General features: G+C 37.3%; 1 pseudogene across 1 annotated transcript; it reads left to right on the forward strand.

The window, feature by feature from the left end:
* Positions 1 to 19,656: 19,656 nt before the first annotated feature.
* LOC309865941 (rRNA-processing protein FCF1 homolog pseudogene) lies at positions 19,657 to 20,241 on the forward strand (annotated as a pseudogene). Its single transcript has one exon. The product of its transcript is annotated as an rRNA-processing protein FCF1 homolog pseudogene (transcript).
* The last annotated feature ends 2,565 nt before the right edge of the window (positions 20,242 to 22,806 follow it).

Genomic DNA, 22,806 nt, shown 5'->3' on the forward strand with positions numbered 1-22,806 from the left:
AATTACAATAGATTGGGATGTTGCTGTGTCAGAAAGAGAAGGGTAAAAAAACCAAAGATCTCAATACTAAACAGGCATAGAGAACAGAGAGTCCATAGGGAAGACTCTTACTAATACACTTCTTTCCCCTGAGGAAAATATTTTGGTAACCAGCTTTAGTTTATAGGCAGTAGCTTCCCTAGAAGAAAGAGGGATTTTAAAAATTCCCCAGACTGAGAAGGACACTAATTGTGATGAAGAGGTCATTGAGCAGAGTTCAAAGGAAGTCCACAGCTGTTCTATGCTCGTTGTCCTGGGGTGTTCTTTGATGTCTCTATAACTGTTTGGGCTAAAATCAGAGCCCTGTGGAGAAAGAGCCACTCCCATTTCTCCCACCTACTTTGACCAGTCCTACCGAAATGAAGAATTGGGTAAACACCAGGCACATTGGCTATTGAAACATTTAGAGTTACAAGAACATTCTTATTTTGGAGGAGAAGTGTGATCAATACGTAACTAGAAAGTGAACACAGTTATTTATTTATTTGTTTATTTATTTATTTTTAAATTCCTCCACTTTAGTATAGTATTTCATGAGTTAGAACTTCAGACCGCTCGTGACGAATCTGATCCCTCTTTCAAGGTGCATAGGTAGTATCTTATTACTTAAAAAATGACCTCATGTTTGTTTGTATATCTTTAGACATATCCTTAAAAATGATGAAGTTAAGGTTGAACTAGTTAAATTAAATATATCAGCCATCATTAATGCTGAATGTTATGATGTCAATATGCTTTGACTCGCTAATGTTTTGTATACATACTTTTAGAACTCAGCAATTATTTCATTTAGACCTATTTCTTTGGGTAATGGTCCCTAACATATAAAAGGTTTAATTGTGAGGGGAAAAGAGTGCCCACATGTGCTCAGGTTTAAGGATAAGTTTAAAAATTCCCCTTTTTTTCTACAAAGCAGTTGAGTGCATATTTTCTAAATCTTTCACTAAGGCAACAGTGCCAGTGGGTTCACTTATACCAAAAATGACACAAATCTGGTATCCACTGGCACATTTTCATAGCCAAAGTGAAATGGAAAGTAATTATTGAATAACTCAAGCAAGAACCCCTGTTCCACAATTCCTGTAACTATTTGGCTAATAGGTTTCTGTTTGAAACATCCCAATTAATTACAGCACTTCGCACTTCAGTCTGATGTGGAGACATGCCAATTCAGTGACATTCGTCTGTCCTCTATGCATGCAAGTGTCCCCATGGGGGTGGGGATGCTTTCTAAGGAGTAAACTTTCTCAGGTACCTTAGAATATAAGTGAGACAATCCAAACAGCATTACAAAGTGGATCTGTTTTATTTCTGTTTAAAAGCCAGAGAGACTCAGCACCAAGGAGCCAACCTGTTTCCTCAACTGGGAGATTTCACTTAATCTCTGTGACACCAAAAGAACAGAGTATTTAGAAAGTGCCTGATTAATAGGAGCAATGAAGGCCTCTGATACAGACCATATATGAAAAAGCTGACCCAAGTGACCAAGTTTGTAGTTTACTCTCTAACTCACTGTATCTGCATTTATACTTGATGAGCAAAGTCTGGCCGACTAGGCAGATAACACACTGACTCACAGACAGAAGACAAAAACAAAATTTGCCTATTGATGGAAAACCCTGGAGATAAAGAAATTAACATTTTAAATGTGGATCTTTAATTTTTATTGCAATTCAGGCATATTTCATCTCCTGATTGTGAATTATCAATATCCATTTTATAACAATTTCTAGACAGATTTTTGTTTCTGGAATAATAATAAAAGAAAAGCTTGTTGGATTTTTGTCTTGTTTTGTTTCCCTCAGAAAGAAAGCAAAGAAACTGTAAGGTTAAACATTCATGTTTCTTAAAAGCTTTTGATGTATCTCTTTCCTTTCAAGGTTTTATTTTGAGAAGTTATTTTGGGGATAGGAAAATTAATTACAATTACAGCAATTACAAAATGGAAGGGAGAAAGAAACTGTGTTACTATATCATATACAAAGCACGGGGCCTGGTTTATGTAAGCTTTTGATAAAATATTCCTGCATTACCAATCACACCATGAAGAAGTAGCTCTAGAATAGCCAGCCGAAGGGATTTAGGGATCAAGGGCATATTCCATTGCCATGAGGTCCACCATGGGAAATGCCTGTTGCAGTGTTGCTTTTGTTCTTGGCTTCAAAGGGAAATCTGGACAAAACGGGCCCCGGAGATGGCATCGTGGTGAGAAAGCACAGTGCCCATTCTGGCCCGTGTATTCAGGGTCTCGAGTGGGAACTGACTGAATGATTCTGCCTGTGGTCTCCGCGGGTCCTGCCCACTTAATCTGTCCCCGCGGGGTCAGGAGGTGAGGATGTGGAGGAGCTGTCGCTGGGGAAGTGAAGAGGCCCCCAAAGAGCAAAGGGGCAAAGCAGCGCAGCGGTCAGGCATGACCATTTCCCCAGCTGTCCCTTTGGACACTAAACACTAGTTGTAAAGGAGAAAGATAAGCCTCAGCAAGCCATATGCTTCCCCAAGTGAATTTATTTCAAAACGAGAGCCTCATTCTTACAAAAACAGACAAATAAAAGCTTATGCTTGGGATTCACATCGAATCAGGAGCAAAATTAGCACAAGTGTGCACTGCTCTTCCACCGTTTCGTGGTTATTTTGATCCTTAGGCACAGGTTTCTCCGAATGTGATAGGAATATGTGTGTGTATGTTACTGATCCTTGATACTTACCTTTAAAATAATGCACTGGAGTCATGGTTTGATCTCAGTTCTAATTCTGCTCAACAGCAATGTCTTGTGGTGGTGGTGGTGTTTTTGCTTCAATGTATTCTGTCTTTAAGATGTCCAAAATATTAAACAGAATTTCTCCAGATGGGTGAAAATTAAAATCTCAGGTTTAGTGAAAAGAAGACCACCCCCCTGCCATCCCCAGTGACTTAGGGTATCATGTGGCGACAAGTTAAAGAACCCACTATTTTGCAGGTCTGGGAAGCCTATCTGCTGACAAACCTGATTTGAATCGTCACTCGTAGCCATCTCTCCTTTCCAACCTCCAAAAGTGCCGACCACAGTACCAGGTCTAGTTTATTCATTTAGTTATTTTTAAAAGATTTTATTTATTTATTCGACAGAGACAGAGATCACAAGTAGACAGAGAAGCAGGCAGAGAGAGAGGGGGAAACAGGCTCCCTGCTGAGCAGAGAGCCCCATGCGGGGCTCCATCTCAGAACCCTGAGATCATGACCAGAGCTGAAGGCAAAGGCTTAACCGACTGAGCCACCCAGGTGCGCCCTGGGTCTAGTTTCTCGCTGGTAGTTTGGCTGTACCTTGATCTGTGGGACACTCATTGCGCAGAACTTCATTCAACAGAAATTTATCGAGTGCCTCCTATGTGCTCAGCATTTTCTGTTCCAGTCGGACTAAACTACTTGCCATTCCTCCCACATGTCACCCCTTCCAGTCTTTATTCCTTTGATTGTACCAACCCGACTGCCCAGATTGCTCTCCCACATTACCTCACCACATATATCTCTGTTTGGATCTTGCCCGTTCTTGAAAGCAGGACTCCTTTTGAAACTTTCTTATTCCTTTCAGCCAGAGGTAATTTTACCCTATTTCATGCCCCAATAGGACCTTATCTGGATCCAGTGAAATGATTTGTGGAGTCCGGTACAAAATGAAATGAAACACCCCTTGTTTAAAATTTACTAAGATTTTTAAGACAGTAATAGCAGAACATTCAACTACACGTGGGCCCTTCGAGGCACGGGGGCCTGGGAGACCGCACAGGTCACACGCCCATGAAGCCAGCCAGCCCTGTCTTACCTCCCCAGTGCACTAATTGCTATCAATTTCGTTAATGCATGAGCTATTTTTACACACAAATTGTCTTTACTTTTTGAATGTACTGCAGGCTCCTTGAGAACTGTGTCTGCATATATTTCCACAGTAACGAACAGGGAGTCAGTCTTGCAACATATCAGATTTTCTCATTCTTGCTAGTAAAATGTAGTTCATGGACTGACATCACCTGGGAGGTAGTAAGAAATGCAGACTCTCAGACCCCACCCAGACCAACAGAATCAAATCCACATTTTAGAAGATCCAGGTACTCTGTATGCATATTCAAGTTTGAGAAGCACTATTGAATGAGCAAAAGCATAGCTCTCTGGAACAGAAGGCTATTCTTCCCACATGAGGTGAGGAGAATTACCTGTGAAGAGTATTACTTATTCCTTCATACTCTGACAGAAATGAGATGTCTGCTTTTCTCAACAAGAGGGAAATATTAGGTTAACTGGTCCTATCCCTTGTTTCAATCTTTCCAATTTCTCTTCTCTTTGACAGAGGGGTTATTATTACTCTTCTCACTGGTGATACATGGAAGAACCTGGCAGTGCCTGGAAGTGTTGCCCTGTGAAAGGTAAGTATGGAAACACAGGTCTGGCTATTCCAACCTCTCGCTCTTTCTCCTTACTATCTCTCATCTAGCTCTCCTTCTCCTGCACTTTGTGCCAATGAGTCACATTATTAAATAAACTGACAAACAATTCTGCGAGGGTGGCTAGTCAAAGAAACAAAAGAGGCTTATGGATTGATGTAACTCAGATTTTACCGGAAAACTCAAAATGTGTCAGGTCTACCATAGTGCTTTGCCTTTGAGTCTTTCTGATTCCTATCTGAACTTTCCACATTAAGACCATTTCAGAGCAGCCAACATAGCAAATGTATGGGAAGGCGGAATATTTTGGAAATTCTCTAGAAACTCCAAGTCTCTATTTCAGGAGATCCTAGAATATACTTCCTTGAAAAGTTCATAAGTAATTTGTGCAATCATGCAGATCACTCTCCCATGATGACAGCTCTGTGATTTGGGCTTTAAAGAAAAAAAGTAAATAAATAAATAAGAAATGGGGTAGAAAGAATCAACTTAGCTGTATTAAAACTATACTGGAAAATCCAAATTTACCAATTTGGGGGCATATTCTATTAAATAGGTAGTTGTTTAAAAAATGTCAAAAAGGAAACATGATTTATATGCTGACATTCTCTTTCTGCTACTATTTGCTTCTTTGCTGCCCAAATAGTTTGTTTTAGCAGGATTAGATTTTAGGTCTGAATTCTCAGATACATAATCGAAGTTTAGAAGCTCAATGCACATGAACTTTAAGAAAAATCACAAAACCGTTACAAGATTTCGACTCCCAAAGTGAGTGTATGTAAGAGCATATTTGTGCATAAAAGTCCTCTAGGGGTAACTTCTAGTAATTTTTTTTACCTGGATAGCCCTGAAATTTTTCAGCCTTCATTTCATTTGTTTTTGTTCACAGACGTGAAGTTTCTTTGCAATCACTTTTCAGAATCTGTTTGTGTTTTAAAGGCAATAATTGCAGGTTACACAATGGGTTCTATTCAAATTCCGAAATAATAAATAAAATCACATAGTGGCAGACTGAAAATATAAGGGGGAAAGCTTGAAATGGTAGGTAGAGTTTAGAGAGAAGAGACAGCTTTATTCAAGTCCTTCATGGTGATGATTGTAGTGGCTGGTTGAATTCAGGGAAGATGAAGGAAGTCAAATTTTCCTTGGCTGGTTCCTTTTTGCTAACTGGCAGAAGACAGTGATGGCTACAGTTTATGATAGAAACTTTGATTCCATTGTATTGTCGCTGATCCTGGTTCTGCTCATAGCTGTTGTTCTGTTTCTGTGAACTACAGGTTGCTAACATTAGCAACTTTCACCCATTCCCTTTTGTTATCCTCACATTTTTGGTGGTCCCGTGTCTTTGCCACAAACTCTCTCAGGAGGCTGCAATCCACTTATGAGCTGAAGTCTGATCTGATACAAATCTCGTTCATGCAGAACCCCCTCTCCCCACACAGGACAGCTTCATGACCTGAGGAGAAATGGAGGAGACAGGAAAAGAAGATCTTTGAGATAAAGCCACTACCTCATTGTAACCTAACTGCAGAAGTGACATCCTATCTCTTTTGCAGGTTTCTTTGGTTAGAAGTGAGTCACCAAACCAGGCCCACAGTCAGCAGCAGAAGATTATACAAAGACGTGGAATCCGGGAGGGGAATCACTGGGGCCGTTTTAGGCACTGCCCTTTACACCCTCCCATTCGAGAGAAAATAAGAGCTAGAAAAATATATGTAATTTCTCCTGTTTTAACCTTCTCATCATATTCTCTAAGGTATTTTTATTTGATCAGCCTACAGAAATTTATGTGCAACTCCCCCATCCCATCCTAGAAACATGACTTACTCTATTTGGCCCACTTTTATTTCATGAATGAAACACACTGTTCACCTTGGGACGAATGTGAAATTATTTAAAATGTATTAATCAGAACTCTTTCATTGGCAACTAACCATAACCCAACTCAGATAAATATAAATCAAAAAAATGTTAGTACATGCCTGAAAAATACAGAAATGTGTTCGGCTTTAGGCATGGCAGAATACAGGAGTTCAGCCAATTTTATCAGGTCTCCTCCTCTTGCTCTCACTCTCTCTCTCTCTCTTTCTGTTTTTTCTTGTTTTGAACTCTTTCCCAAACAGACATTGTTGATGTGGAGAAACCTGACATTTCCAGACTCATGTCATTTTTGCAGCCAGAATTTGTTTTAGAAAGCAAGGTCCCCACCCCACCTCCCCAAAGGAAAAAAAAATTCCAACTGACATCTTAGAATTGAGTGTCTATCATCCTGGTTGAAGTTACATTCTCACTTTGGCCAGGAAAATGGATATGTAAAATATGTGAAGTGCTAGACGTGGATCACATGTCTGTGCTTTAGGTTGGAGTGTGGGGTCAGTCTTACTCCATGTGTCCTGAATGTGAGGGAGAACCAAATCCTAAAGAAAAATTGGGTCCTGGAAGTTGGAATGGATGCTGGTCCAGCAAAACTTACATATGTCTACTACAAATATTTGCCGTTGACAGATATTTATTTGGGGCTTATGATGTGCCAGGCGTGATGCTAATGTTAGGTGCGATTCCAATACCAGCTTGTATAATTTTCTTCAATTCATGGGTGAAAGGCACAAGATGGCTGGTGAAATGGTAATAGAAGGCAGTTTAAGTCCATTCAGAGGAGGAAGAATCAGTCTAAGTGAATATTTTGCATCATAGGAATTCCGATAATTATATATGGCTTTAAATAATCACTTATATTAATATAAGTAGCTTATAATAGTGATAAAATATTTTGAGCCAATATCTTAAGGCAAACATTAGAATTCTACACTGATGGCATCGTGAAGGATCAATTCTTGTGCCATCTTTTGCCTCTTTGCTATACAGTTCTGGAAAGAGCGGAGTGACTCCTGTCCCAGTGTCACACCTGTCTCAATTTGTGTGGCTCTGTCTTTGAGAAGTTGGAGCCTCTCTCACAGGAACCCTCTTGGAGACTAAGTTGGGCTTAAAATGATCACAATGATCAAATCTAAGAGTGATTTGTTTTACTCAGGAATATAATTCTCAGGTGGATCTTATAAATTTCTAAGTCCAGTTTTATCAAGGATGTGATGTGAAGTCATGTAACAGAGTTCTAACCGGTTTTAGGCAGTTGCCTTACCCACCTTTAGAGTTCTCTTACACTTTCTTAGGGGTCATAGCTGTGGAGGAACACTAGAAGGACACTAAAAGTTGCAAAATAGAAGTTCTCTTTTTCTGGTCATCATGAAAAAATTCAGACTAGGGAAGACCTGCAGGTCAGTGTATACATGCAGTTGTCTGGGGGAAACAGACATATGTTCATTTTTATTTGGTTAAGATTATGAGTGTTGGGTGGACTTCAGCAGTTGTAAATGATTTCTGGAATGAGACACATTCCTGCTTAGTCTACAAAGACTCTCAACTGTGCTTGGAACTACAGAGATATGATACTATTTTTAGTGGTACAGTTACACAGGAACCACATTATTATTATGCAGAATATCATGGAATATAAACTAAGCCTCGCTCTCAGTGGAGTTCTTGTGAAGTTATGCCTAATGGAGAAGTAGTGAGAGAATGATTATATCTCTTTGCAGTCTATGTCTATACTTATAAAACAAAAGGATTAGCAGAGATATACACAATTTTGTTTACCGCTCTTGGTTGTACAGGGGACCCTCATGGAAACATGGTGTAAATATTCCAAATGTCAGGTTCCCACCTTCCTTCAAAGGTAACATCCTCTAAAAAGTTGGGGGGCAAAGTAGGAGTTTCTTGTCTCCACTTCCCAGCTACCCAGTCCCCATTCATTGCCTTCCATACATGACATTTGTTTCCACATTATTGTACTTCCAGGTTATAACCTGGAATGTTTTATTCTCTAAAGCACCGCCAATAATGGATGTGTGTGTGTGGGAAACATTCTATATGGATTTAGGACAATGAAGAGGGTCATTTTCACAGAATCAGAGCAAGGGAAAATGTTTAAATAAACAGTAAGAAGTTATTTTTCTTAAATATTCTTTAGCGTTTCTACCATGGAATCTTCACACTTATTGTCTCTTACCTTCAGGATTTAGCATCACCCTCAGACTGCAGGCATTTTCTTTTGGCCTTGACCTCTTCCCCACTCTTCCCAAGCATCCTTTCCCCCAGATTTCTGTTAATGAATGTGCTCTACATATGAAGGTACCATTTTGTCCAGTCCTAGGGTCCATGGGGCTACAGACACATTAAAGGATTTCTCCAGAATGTAAATAATTAGTTGCATGAATCCATAAGAGTAATGCACACGGACAGAAAATGAAGCTGAGTGGCATAAAAAGAGGCATATATAGACACACACAGATAATAAGATACAGAGAGATATGCAGGTGCAGACATAATATATAGATCATGTATATATATATATATATATATATATATATATATATATATATAATGTGTGTATATATATATATACACATTGTATATGGAGAGAGTATAGATATAACACACACACTCAACATATGAGTAACAAAATAAAACCAGAGCAGAAAAGAATGCTTTTGTTTTGGTTGCCACTCATTTGTTTAAATCATCCTTTTTGAGGTATAATTTATGAAAGAGTTCATGATAATTTAGAGATGAAAAATGGTATGTCCCAGACACATAAAATATAATAGTTACTAAATAAATGGGGATTCAAAGATCACAATGATTACTGCATAAATAGGATTCAAGCCAGGGCAACAATCTATGCAATCGGGGGGAATATTGCTTCTGATTGCCAAAAGTGCATTTACACGATAAGAATGAAAGGATTTCTATAACTTTTTTTTTTTAAAGATTTTATTTATTTGACAGAGAGAAATCACAAGTAGTTGGAGAGGCAGGCAGAGAGAGAGAGAGAGGGAAGCAGGCTCCCCGCCGAGCAGTGAGCCCGATGCGGGACTCGATCCCAGGACCCTGAGATCATGACCTGAGCCGAAGGCAGCGGCTTAACCCACTGAGCCACCCAGGCGCCCGGATTTCTATAACTTAAGCAGCCATTGTCTTGTCCCAACTCCTTTTGATAGCTTTGTACTGTCATTTCAATTCTGGTTTTTGAAAACCTTCATCGTTTTGTGAGTAAAGAAAGGAATCTCTGGAAAAAGGCGGGTTTGTTAAATATGTGCAGGAATAGGAATAAAGCTATCTGGTTTCTTGCCCTGGTTTATCTAGGCTGTAGGATCATAGAAAATCCACCTAATCTCTTTGTACTCATGTACTTTCTTGTTATATTGAGACACCTACACATTGTTTATGATTCGTCTCACCTAAAAATTTCTATTATTCTATAGAAATGTAATTAATCATATTTTGTATTTAGGATCACGTACTGATGATACTACTGAATATTGCATTCTCAGAGAAAGTCCATCAGTAACAAGCTAATGCATGTGAGACGGATAGCCCTTCCCAGACAAAGGTTACATAAATCCAGGAAGGTAGTGCCAGTTCTCCTCAATGCTACTGGACTATCAGGATGTTCTTTGTTATCCACGTGGATATGGACCCAGCCAATGTAGCTCCTCACCCTGGAAGAGCCTCCCTGTGCAAGCTCAATGAACTTCAGGCTGATCCAGGTATCATTTCTATGAAGTTTCCTAGTTAGGATTTAAGGATTGAAACCATACACAAACAAAAACAGAACGGAGACTTGTTTAATGAGAACAATATGGCTAAAAAACCATAATCTGATTTAGTAAGCTATTTTATTAGTTACATACAACTAATTCAGACATTGCTACATGAAATATACACAGGAGTTCAATGAAGGCTGCTTGTGTGTGGCTCCTTGCTCAGGACTGGAGGAAAAGACTCAATTCCAGAGCTGGATCATAGAAATCCACCTAAATCTTTGCGTGCTTTCTCTCGAGCTAACTGTTAATATGTCACAAGTTGTAGTCATGAATCAACTTGCTCCAACTAGCTGTTCTGTTGTCCTATTTCTTTTCCAATTATTTTATATTGCAGTGGTTTACTTATATTAGCAGTTATAATATTCATTATTATCATTATTACAAATTGGTTGATATTAATAATATTAATAAATAATATGTATTGAGTGCTCACTATATGCTAGCACCATTCTAAGTGCTTTATGTAGATTAGCTCATGCAGACCTTGTGGACCAATGAGGAAGGAATGCAGTCAGTAGCCCCATTATACAGTAAAAACAAAACAAAACAAACAAACAAAAAAAAAACAACTGAGGTTCAGTGTGGTTAAGTATCTTGCCCAAGATGACACAGCCAGTAGGGATAGCATCTGAATTTGAACCCAAGTGTGTTGGTTCTAGAGTTTATCCTCTTAACTGCTACCATATGTCTTGGTTTCATTATTTTTATTGCATATTAATTTAGATATCGCTATTATTGCAATACTTTGCTCCCTTTCTTGCACATACTAATATTTTTTGCTGTTTTTCTGCTTTTCTTCCTTCTGTTATATTTTTAAACCTTATTTTTTCCCTGTGGGACAGACACCCTACAGTGATCTCTTCAAATTCTCTAGGGTCCACACTGCTTTTCTCTGATCGCTGTCAGTGCTCTCTTCGTTTTTTCTCCCAACCCATACCGCTCATCCAGCTCTAACACAGGTTGACTCCCTCCATACTCTCTGCTGACATTTCTGTTCAATCTATGCTCTCATGGCTGTTGGATTGAAGATTTCCTCCTCTATCCAAAATGGCTTATTCCCTGATTTATTTTGATTATATACGGTTTAAATGAGTATCTTTCCTTTAGAAAAATCCATTCCTTTGAAAAAATTCTTTGAGGTTTTTGTTGTTGTTGATGTTGTTTTGTTTTATTTATTACCAAGTTTCCCAGAGAGACCAATACTCTGAAATTCCTTTCCATTTACTTGAAAGAGTCCTCCCCACCTAAAAAAAAAGGAAAAAAAAATCTATATGTCAAAAATTGTCAGCTCTTTATGAATAGCAAAAAGTATTACTTGAAGGTTAACCCATTTAAGATTTGATTGGTCAGTTTATTATGTGGGTATAACTCAGCTAGCTAAGGAAATGGTGATCTAAGGGTTTTTTGATGAAGCATACAGAGAGACTGGGCAATTTACTTAATTTTACAATGGCTACTCCTACCACTCCCAAATTGAAGGCTCTTGTTTTGGTTTATTGTCAAATGCATTTAAAATATTATCTAGGAAAAAAAAAAATATTATCTAGGGCGCCTGGGTGGCTCAATAGGTTAAGCTGCTGCCTTCGGCTCAGGTCATGGTCTCAGGATCCTGGGATCGAGGCCCACATCGGGCTCTCTGCTCAGCAGAGAGCCTGCTTCCTCCTCTCTCTCTCTCTGCCTGCCTCTCTGCCTACTTGTGATCTTTTCTGTCAAATAAATAAACAAAATCTTAAAAAAATAATAAAATAAAATATTATCTAACTTGTCTAATGCAGATGTCAGCTAAAAGTTGTTCCTCCAGACTTTTTTTTTTTTTTTTTTTTTTTTTTTGAGAGGGAGAGAGAAAGCATAAAGGGCAGAGGGAGAGGAAAGAGAGAGAATCTTATGCAGGCTCTACACCTAGTGAATCCTGATGCAGGGCTCGATCTCACAACCCTGAGATCATGACCTGAGCTGAAATCAAGAGTCAGACACTTAACCAATGAGCCACCCAGGCACCCGAGTTTCTTTGGATCTTAATGGAATTGTTTCAAAGCTCTATGTTGCAGTTTATGGAGAATCAGATATCTTTCTCAAGATTTCTAAAGATATTTTTGCTTTGCAATTGCTCTCTTATTTATATTTAGGGATTGACTAAGTGTCTAGATTGTCTCATCCCATTTTACATGCTAACACTAAAGAGGAGCTCAGTATACTTTGTATATAAAGCTTCATTAAGAGTTAGAGGGATAGAAGTGCATAGCAAGGCTCACAACTTAAAAATCCCACAGTGTGTGGTTGGGAAGGGAGGGATCAATAGCAGAGCACACAGGGTACCTAGGGCATGGAAATTACTCTATTTGATACTATAATGGTGGGTATATATTTTTACACATCTGTCAAAATGCACACAATTTGCAAAACCTGGAGTGAACCCTAATGTGAAGTATAGTCTTAGAGTAATAGAAACGTGTCCGTGTTTCTTCATCAGTTTAACACACACTCCAGCCGGGGGTGGGATGTGGATAGTGGTCGAGGCTGGGGATGGGAGTGCTGGGCAGACACAAACTCTCTGTACTCTCACCGTGAACCTAAAAGTGCTCTAAAACATAAAGTCATTCAAAGAAAAATACTTTGCATTGGAAGTACTACTGCTCCTAAAGCTTCAGATCCATTTCTTTGGTTCAGGTTTTATCCTCTCCCATTGGCCAGCCATTCCCTTTGTCCCTATTCCCTCTACTCTAAAGGCACTGGAATGAACATCTTTATTCACACCCAGCCCAAAGAAACATTACAATCGCCTTTATGGGCTGGCCTGGCTTCTACAGAGTCTCACCTATTACCTCCAAGTGTCTTTTTTTTCCCCCAAACACAGATAGTTCTGTTTCTAAAATTAGAATTCTAGAGCCAGCTTTTTAGGTGGCAAAACTCTCAAACTACTCTATACAAATTGTGACAACGGTGCAGATTGTTTCAAAACAGCCGAGCTCTCTTACACGGTCCTCAATATTTTAATTCCTAAAATAACAATGATAACCATACTAGGGTTTTACGGCCTCTCTTCTCATCTTGCATATGAAGGTGCATTCCCCAAGCCCTTCCCTTCCCTTGTGATTGTTAAAAAAGGATGAATCATGAAAAATCCTGAGACATTCCCGGTCATTAATTTTTGAACTTGTCTCTTAGAGTCAAAGTTAAACATTTCAGATTCTGAACTTGAGGTCGATTACTTCCCAAAGTTCTCTTATTCCTCTTGAGGTTCCAAATATTCAGTGTTCATCTGGGCAATCTGAGTCAAGAATTCCAACACCATAATTTCTATTCAATAGACATATCAAATCAGGAGAGTTAAACCATAGTTTGTTTCCAATTCACCTCTATTATCTTCATATGAGTGATGCTGACTTTTGATCCAAAGTGATATCCAAACATTGACTAAATTAGCTTTAATATTGATCTACTGCCTTTTTGTCATTGACTTTTCTACTTAATATGGACTTATTTAATCTTGAAAATGTAGGTAAAATGATTCTCAGTTGAATTGGTATGTACAGATATTCATGGTCTGTTTATTTTGGGCGGTTTCATTTTGCTTGTCAGACACAGTGGTCAGGAGTACATGAATTTAAAAATAACATGCTAAGATTACTATTACCATAATTATCTGTACAAAATTTTAACAAAATATTTTCAGATTATGTATACACCCATACTTTGAAGGAAAGAAATTATTGTAAGTTTAAAGCAAAGTTGAAACCATTATTCTTTCTATTGCTACTTGGTAATTAATTGTACTTAATTATAATTCACTTTTAAACATAGTTATTATGAAAGAGTAGCTAATTATTCTATATTATGGAAGATTTGGATATAAAAATACATAGTCAAAGAACATTGAAATAGTCTATGGAAGTAAATATTTTCCAAAGTTTGGGTGATTATTACCCTATACTGTTAAAAATTCTATGAAATGACTCATTTTCAATATAAATATTATTGTAAACCAAATTAAAAATTATCGACTCATCTATATCTTATATATGGACTTTAGATTTTTCTGCTAAATACACGTGTATATTTATAAAAATGATAATTGAAAGATCATTGAGCTATTCAATAGTGCAAATTGGATAAAAATGGGGAAAGAATGCAATAAAACATGACTTTGTAATGATTTTAATTGGAATGGAAAATATATTGGTGAAATGCTTTCATCAGAACTGAGATCATACACAGGCAAGGTTAAAAAATATTGTGAAAGACTCTGACTTGTTTTATCTTATATCATTGTTTTAGTAATTAATGTTGCATAACAAACCATCCCAAAACTTAGTGACTTAAAACAACATTTACTATTTTTATATATCATCTTTCTGCCATTTGGGGGCCTCTTTTCTCTGTTCTATGTGGCATTGTCTGGGGTAGCTTGACTAGGGCTTGAGGACCAGAGATGGCTTAGCTCATATGTCTGGCACCTCAGATAGAGTAGTTAGAAGAGCTGTAGGACTGTTTGGGACTCTTTCTGCACTCAGAGTCTTTCATCACTCAGAAGTCTTGCCCATGCTTCTTTACAGGGAAGCTGGATGCCAAGAGCACAAAAACTTAAGAAACCAGCTTTTTTAAGGCCTAGATCTGTCACTTCTGCCACATTCTGTTGGTCAAAGCAAGTCACAAGGGCAACTAAGATTTGAGGAGATGGAAAATGGATTCCATCTCATGGTTGGAGGGTAGGATATGCATGTAGGTGAACGTGATGAATTGTTGGCAGCCATCTTTGCAACCATCTCCATAATCACTATCAAGCTAGCACTTAAGGAAAGAGAAGTGGTAGCTAACAGGAATTTCAATGTGTGACATTTCAGATGTCAAATGAAAAACCAACATTTTTTTCGACAAGGTTGCTGCTATTTAAGGATTTTGGGACTTGGAAATAAAATTTAAAAATGATAATGAACATGATGAGATGTTGGCAAAGTTAGATGCCAACTAAAAACTACTAGTTAGCACTGGTTAATCAAGTGTCATGTATTCAAGCCAGTTAAGTTTGTTAGTAATCTATTTTGGGCATTCAGTATTTTCATCAGAAGGACATACAAATATTATAAGCAGTGAATGATGTGCTAATAGCCAAAATTATATGTCAATTATCACATTTTCAATTACCTACCACATTTGGCAATTAACATTTTGTTAATCATCCACTCTCCAATTTGATGTGACTTTCTAAAGTAAGTAGCTTACCCTCTACCTCTGAAAAATTACTGTTTACCATTGGTGAATATATAATCAGATCCTAAACTTTATATTTGATTTAGAACTATCTTGTGGTAATGAATTCACCTCAAGCAGGCTTTGTTTAGAGTAGTGTACATATGTGAGAGCAGACATTTGAAGCAGTTTTGTGGTTTGGATGTCCTCACTGTACAAATAGTATGCCAAAAATGGATTCACAGACATTAAGAAAGGATTTTTAATGACATTCATTTTGACAATCAGAGTGCTTTTCATAGAAATATTCTTGTAGCAATGTAAGGAAAGCAGAATGTTATTTTGATCGATATGAAATCATGTAAGCTGAGACTTTGAATAGCATTCCAAATGAAGTCCTTCTCTGTGCATTTTGGCTGATGAAGTGTGGTATAGTGAAAAGTACATGGATTGAGAAAGATCTGAGTTCAGATCCTAACTCATCCAATTTTTAGTGGATTTGTCATCTATTGCCATGCTACTCAACAAACCATCCCCAGTATAATTTTCTATTTCATGGGTCAATAGATCAAGGCAATTTGGTCCAATGGCCTGTGCTTGGGTGTGCAGCTTTGCTTCAAGCAGTGGTCAGCATGGGTTTGACTTCTCACTACAGGTCAGGGCTATGTACATCTTCAATGGATTGCTGGCTCCCCAGGGTATTTCCTTATCATAGTAAATAACAGAAGGGCAAAAGGCAAGCTAAACTACACAACACATTTAAAGTCTCTGCTTATATAATATACAAGTATGGCTCTTCCATTGTCAAAGTCATGTGACCAGATCAAAGTAAGGCACAGAATGTACTGCATCCCAAGAACAGATCAGGGATTTGAGTGAACATTTGCTGAATATTACTCTAGTCTCTCAAAGTAGCTCTCCACACTTGGGAACTATTCTTATTGTCTCTGCGTTTTAGTGCTATTGTCTATAAGATGGGAATAATAATATAACGTGTTCAGGGTAATATGGAAGATTAGTATGTTCCTGACACAAAGTACATAGGATAAAAATAAGCTGGTGGTGTTACTCAGTTCAACAAGGATCTCTGTGATATTACAAAGTTAGCTGAAACCGAAAGAAGTGAAATCTTGGCTATTTTGAAATTGCTGTTATCAACTAGTAAACTGCATTTCTCTTAGAGCTGAACTCAGACTCTTAGTGAAAGTTCACATAAAAATATTAAGTTCTATATAAACTAGCCACAAAGCCATATTCTTTGACGTATAGCATTGACTGTGTAATATATCAGATAAATTAACCAACAAATCTACATTAAATGCTTTACACAATTGTGAGATTGCCATTGTAGCAAAGAACTGATAACAGATATAACATAAGGGATGTCCCTTCTAGTAGCTACCAATCTTGATATGGAAAATAAAACAAGAGAGTTTAAAACACAAATTAATGATGCAGATAATTAGATTGTTAGAATGAGGGAGGGCAAAAATCTAGTAGCAGGATAATAATCATAAAAAAAAACTCATAAGACAAGAAAGAAAGTTGTCATTTAATTGAAGGATTGGACTTGAGTAACAAAAATGTTTGGGAAGTACTAGTGGGGAGAATCTGCCAACACTATCGCTATTACCACCAGCTTCCTTAATAAAGTATCTCCCATGCCTTAAGTACTATGCAGGCACTTTACTTCCACTCATTCATTATCCAGCAAAATTGGTGGTTGTCCCCAGTGAAGGGAAGACTCAAAATCAAATAACTTTTAGAAATGCATCGGGAGATGGAGAGAAGTAAGTTGGGGGAAATTTGAGGGGGAGACAAACCATGAGAGACTGTGGACTCTGAGAAACAAACTGAGGATTTTGGAGGGGAATGTGGTGGGGTGGTGGGTGGTGGTTATTAAGGAGGCCACGTATTGCATAGAGCACTGGGTGTGGTGCATAAACAATGAATTCTGGAACAGTGAAAACAAATAAAAGAAAATTAAAAAAATAAATAAATAAAGACCAAAAAAAAAAAAGAGAGAGAGAGAAATGCTTCATAAGAGGGAAGACTAGTGTTAAAACTACAGACTCATTCGGTTCGATATCCTAGACATTGACTATGCAACTCTCTCTCACATGGTGTGATTCATATAGTAGCCTAGCAGTAAGAAATAATAATTAAAAGAGAGGCTTAGTTCGTATCATAATGAACTCTGAATTTCGGACTAAAGAATGTGGATGCTTTGTGTCAAAAAGGAACCATTGATGGATTCTGAGCAGGAGGCTGATGCAAAAAGAAGTGCTCTAACAAGTCAATATGACAGAGACACAGGAGATCACATGGGAGATGTGGAGACTAGATGGAAGGTTCTGCAGTCATCCAGCACTGCGAACAAAGGGTAGGCAACAAGAAAGGAGAGATGTGAAAGGGAAGAGGGACATTATGAGGCTGGATTAGTAGGCTCTCAAGAAAGGGGGGTTCAACTTTTTTGAATTATTCATTCAGTCGTAGTGTTTTTTATGTAGCACACAAGAGAAAATATTTCTTGTGATGATCATATAATGTATAGCCATTAATATTTTCTGTGTTTATGTGTGCAAAGATGCCTGTAAAGCAGGGCCAATAAATTTGTTACCTTTCCCCTGTTAAGACATTCCATTGGCTCACATACATTATTGTTGAAAGACAGAAGCAGATGTTAATGGAAGTGATGTTTAATGATCTGTGACCCTATATACAAAGAATACAGACATCATAGTCATCTGCTAACCACATCCATGAAACCTGCCAGTGAGATAGAATTCATGACCTTCAGTTCTCAAGCACCAGCGTCTTCCCAGTGAGTTGAAAGAACTCAGCTGGAAGAAGAATAAAAAAGAGAGTAAACATTCGAACAAGTGTGACATCCCCTTGTATTGGGCCTAAGTGATATATACACAGCCGTCCCTTTACCTCCCATTTCCCCTGCAATTAGGGCCAAGCTTGTTCTCAAGGTGCACAGCAGCTGGGGTTCACAGAAGGGCATTACCACAGTTGGGTGCCAATCTTTAATGATGAAGCACTGCCTATGTACACAGACATCAAGGTCATCAGCAGATATGTGAAAAATATCACAGGTTTTCATTAAAAGCATCAATAATGATTCAATGACCAAAGGACAAGATTTACTTTCTAATCAAAAAGAATCTATAGACATCTGAGCACATGAAGCTTTGTTTATGAGAGAAAGGGCAATACATACATCAGTTAGAGAGTAAATTTCCAAAAGTGAGTTTTGTAGGTTTTGTTAATTATCATTACTGAAAGGAAAGTTTCACTTTGACACTGAGAGTCACCAAGAGAGAAACAGTTCCAAATTCTTAGGCATCCTGCCATGTTATGATTAATTTTACAGTCCATGCATGGATGTTTAGTTAGAGAAGAGAACTGTAGATATCTTGTACAATCCATCAAAATAGTAGGAATAAACTGTCACTCCCAACCTGAGCCGTGAACATGTTTATTTATGAGCCACTCTGCTGAAATTGAAAAAAAGAAAATCAAGACAGCAATGCAAAGAGAGGCTTCTGAAATGTTCTCTGTTAAGCAACAGCTAGTGGAAAACATGCAACAAAGAAAATCTGGCTTATTTTCAGTTTTCAAAAAGGTTGAGGACATTGGTTCAAGTGATGTAGGATTCTTACTTGACCCACCTAAGACCCTTAAATTCTAATGTGATTGCCTTCAGAATTTGGATTGTTATGTTTAAAAGAGGAGTAAAATCTCTTCACCAAATATTTCATTTTAAACCTTATTAAGAAAAAGAGAAAATAAATATACCAACATGGTAATTGGTCATCTTTGTAGGAACAGTACTGTACATGATTTCATATCTTTCTCAGTATGTGTACTTTTGTTCACTTATTTTTCAATATTTTACTTCTTTATCTGAGAGAGAGAGAGAGAGAGAGAATGTACACACATGTGCCCATGCCCAGGCCAGCAGGTAAGATGGAGGGAAGGATAGAGGAGGAGGGAGAGGGACAAGCAGACTCTATGCTGAGTATGACCCCCAGATCTCCACACAGGTGCTCGATCTCATGACCCTGAGATCCTGACCTAAGCCACAATGAAGAGAAATCAAGAGTCAGATCCTTAAGTGACTGAGTCATCCAGGTACCCCTTTTTCCATGTCATAAATTCCATTTATAATGGCACAAAAAGGCAGGATCTTCTCTTTCCTACCTGTAGCTTTGTCCTCATTTCTTGGGGCAACAGCTTATGCAAGGTAGGGACTCAGTAGATATCTGTTAAGTGAAGGAATGAGTGAATGAATTAAAGTGATATCAGGCAGTGATTCTGGAAGTAACAAATGTACATTGTGAACATGGGGAAGCAAAAGAAAGCAAGAAAGTATGCAACCATGAAGCGAATGCTTAGTCTCCAAGATTAGAGGCTTAAAGAGAAGGATAGATTAAAACCTAAAAAGAAAGGAAAAAAAGATCCCAGTGCACTCAAGGAAAGAGAAGTCCCCCAACACCCTTCCTGCTTGTTCTTCCAATATAACACACAGCTGGGCTCACCTTACCACATCGTGGTTGATACAAACTTCATCAACTTTTCTGTTAAAGGTTAAACTTGACTTAGTACGGTCAATGATGGACTGTCTTTATACCAAGTATATCCCTTATATAACTGACTGTGTAATGGCTGAAATTGAGAAACTGGGGCCAAAGTATCAAGCAGCTCTAAAGATTGCCAAGGATACAAGATCTGAACGATTACCATGCACACACAAAGGAACCTATGCAGATGACTGCTTCATACAGAGAGTAACTAGGCACAAGTGTTAGTTGACCCGGACCTTAAACAAAGGATCAGGAAGATTCCTGGAGTTCCCATCGTGTATATTTCTAATCATAGGTACAGCATGGAGCAGATGCCAGATGACTATGGAGCCCTCCAGTTCTAATTCTTAAAAGACAGAGTTCCTCTGCCTTCCTTTATCCACTTTTTGTTGCCAGTTCATATTGGCAATATGCTATGGCATGAATTAATCTTCTTATCCAATTGTTCTGTTATGAGCTGAGTATGTTTATTACACTCACTTTTTTATGTTTTGAAATTGATATTTTGTATCACTTTAAATATTATTGCATCTTTTTATAAATCAGTTGATTGCTCATATAAAAAAAATAAAGTGATGTCAGGCTACTACCTCTTAAGGAACTTACTAAATTCATATGAGCATAGTTACAGATACAAGTAAAAGTACACAGATTTATTTAAACTTTGAAAACTTTAGCTAAAAAAAAAATCTACTTATTATTAACACCTGGAAGAACGTTCTACAAACTACAAGGCTAATCAAACTAGAAATGAGTAAAAGTTAATTGGTGGCTCCAATGTGTTATATAGAAATAAGAGCCATGAAAACTTAAAAATATTTGATCCTCTTATTATGTAATATTGGAACAAAGAGAATACTTTGATTACTGCAATACAATGTGTCCAAACTTATGTCATCAAAGAGAGTTTTTGATGTGGAAGACAATTCATTAGTTAAAAAAATTTGATCTAAGATCCTAAAAAAAAAAAAAAGGACAAGAAGGTAATACCCAAAGACATAACTTAAGGAATTAAGAAGCAGAAGAAGGAGTAGCTGATGATTCTTCATCTGATTGATACTCTGAAAAGATGACAATTAGCTACAAGAACATTGAAAACAGCAAACCCTAGAAACATTTTTGGAGGAAATAAAGAAAATTACTTGACAAATGTAATTAAAAAGAACTAGCAATCACAGAGGTTACATTAAAAACCATGAGAAAATATTCTATATATGGTGGAAATAAATTTGAAAATAAGGATTTTTTACATAAATATTAAAATAGTAGAAAACCTAGGAGCTATCCGATAACCAGAAACATAAATAGAAAAGATATCAAAGAAATTCCAAACCAGATGCAACCAGGTTTTTAGGATTTTTCTGGCAAATGTTCTGATTAATAACCTTTAACAAATCAATAATCTTTATTTCACTGAAATTATCTAGGACCTATCCCAGACAACAGAAATTTCTAAAATTTCTTCCCACTCTTCAAAAATACTAGCATTACCAAATTTTAAAAAAATCAGGAAAAAAACCTAGAAGTTTCCTGGGACTTTTATTCTTGCTCTCCCTGGAACATTCTTCCCTAGGGTGTGAATCCCTCTCATCCTTAAAGTTCTAAGGCAATTTTTCAAGGTCCTTCCCTGAACACTCCCTTGAAGAATGCTATTTCAGGCCCTTGTTATCCAATTCAATCAAATTTATTTTACTTGTTGAATCACAGTGTGAATTTATTTTACCTTTTCCCCCACTCCCCTTTTTTAAACATGATTATTGTGTATCTCTGGCCACTGGAGGGTAAACTACATGAAGACACAGATGAAACCTGAGTGTTTTAAACACTGTTGACCATACAGTATACACTCAGTAGATAATTGTAAATTTGTTATTTCTCATTTATGAATAAACACGTGAATATCTGATTCATATGTTAGATACTAATAAAAATTTTATAAAAATAAAATTTCATTTTAAGCATAACAATTATATATATTTTATATGACCATAAATTAAATAGAGTGGTGCACCAAAAAGATAGTCGATCATAAACTAATCATGGTTTATCCTACAAAAGCAGGGATGGTTGTTTCAGCATTAGTAACTCTATCATGTAATTGCTCACATACACATGTTAAAAGACAAAAATAGGATCATTGGTATAGATATAATTTAAAGCATTTTATAAAATTTAGCGAATATTCATAATTGAAACATTTAGTAAAATAACACATGATGATGTGGATAACTATGGAAGTAAAATTGAGGTTTTGTGTGGTATTTTGTCCTACTCCTTTGGGACATACCATGATGTCCCAGCATTATGGTTGTTAACATGGTCTGGGAAACTCCAAAGATTGACGAGGACACTTGAGAGGGAAGCTTAAATTCAAACTTAGCATGGATATCCCTCCCTTCTGAGATTCCTGAAGTAGCTGTAAATGTAATAACTGGAATCAGTGGGAAAATATATTAATTTGACTGAAATTCTATAATACCCTATATAAGCTTTGTGGCAGTTGGGCTGGAATGTGAGGCTTGGTCTACAGGAATATGAAGTTCCCAAACTCTTAAGAAAAAGCACAAGCCCCAGGAGACTCATATGAGGCCAATAAGTTTTCTATGCAAATGGAAGACAAAGGGGGAAAAAAAAAGAACAAGAGCAAACTATTGAGGACTTCTGAGAGACAGGACTTAAATTTAAAGCCCTCGAATTAAAAAATAAATTATTAATGGGAACATAATGTGCCAAATGGTAATAATATTAAAATATTTTAAGAACCTGATGTAATTTAAAAACTAGAACAAAAGTAGAAATATAGTTTGCTAAAACAAAATTGAATCCAGAAACAGAACCAAATTTTAAAATAATATTTCAGATCTGAGGGGAATATACAGTATTAGGATAAATGACTAGTCATTTGTGAA

This window comes from Mustela nivalis (genome assembly GCF_964662115.1).
Source record: "Mustela nivalis genome assembly, chromosome: 5".
Taxonomy (NCBI): Eukaryota; Metazoa; Chordata; class Mammalia; order Carnivora; family Mustelidae; genus Mustela; species Mustela nivalis.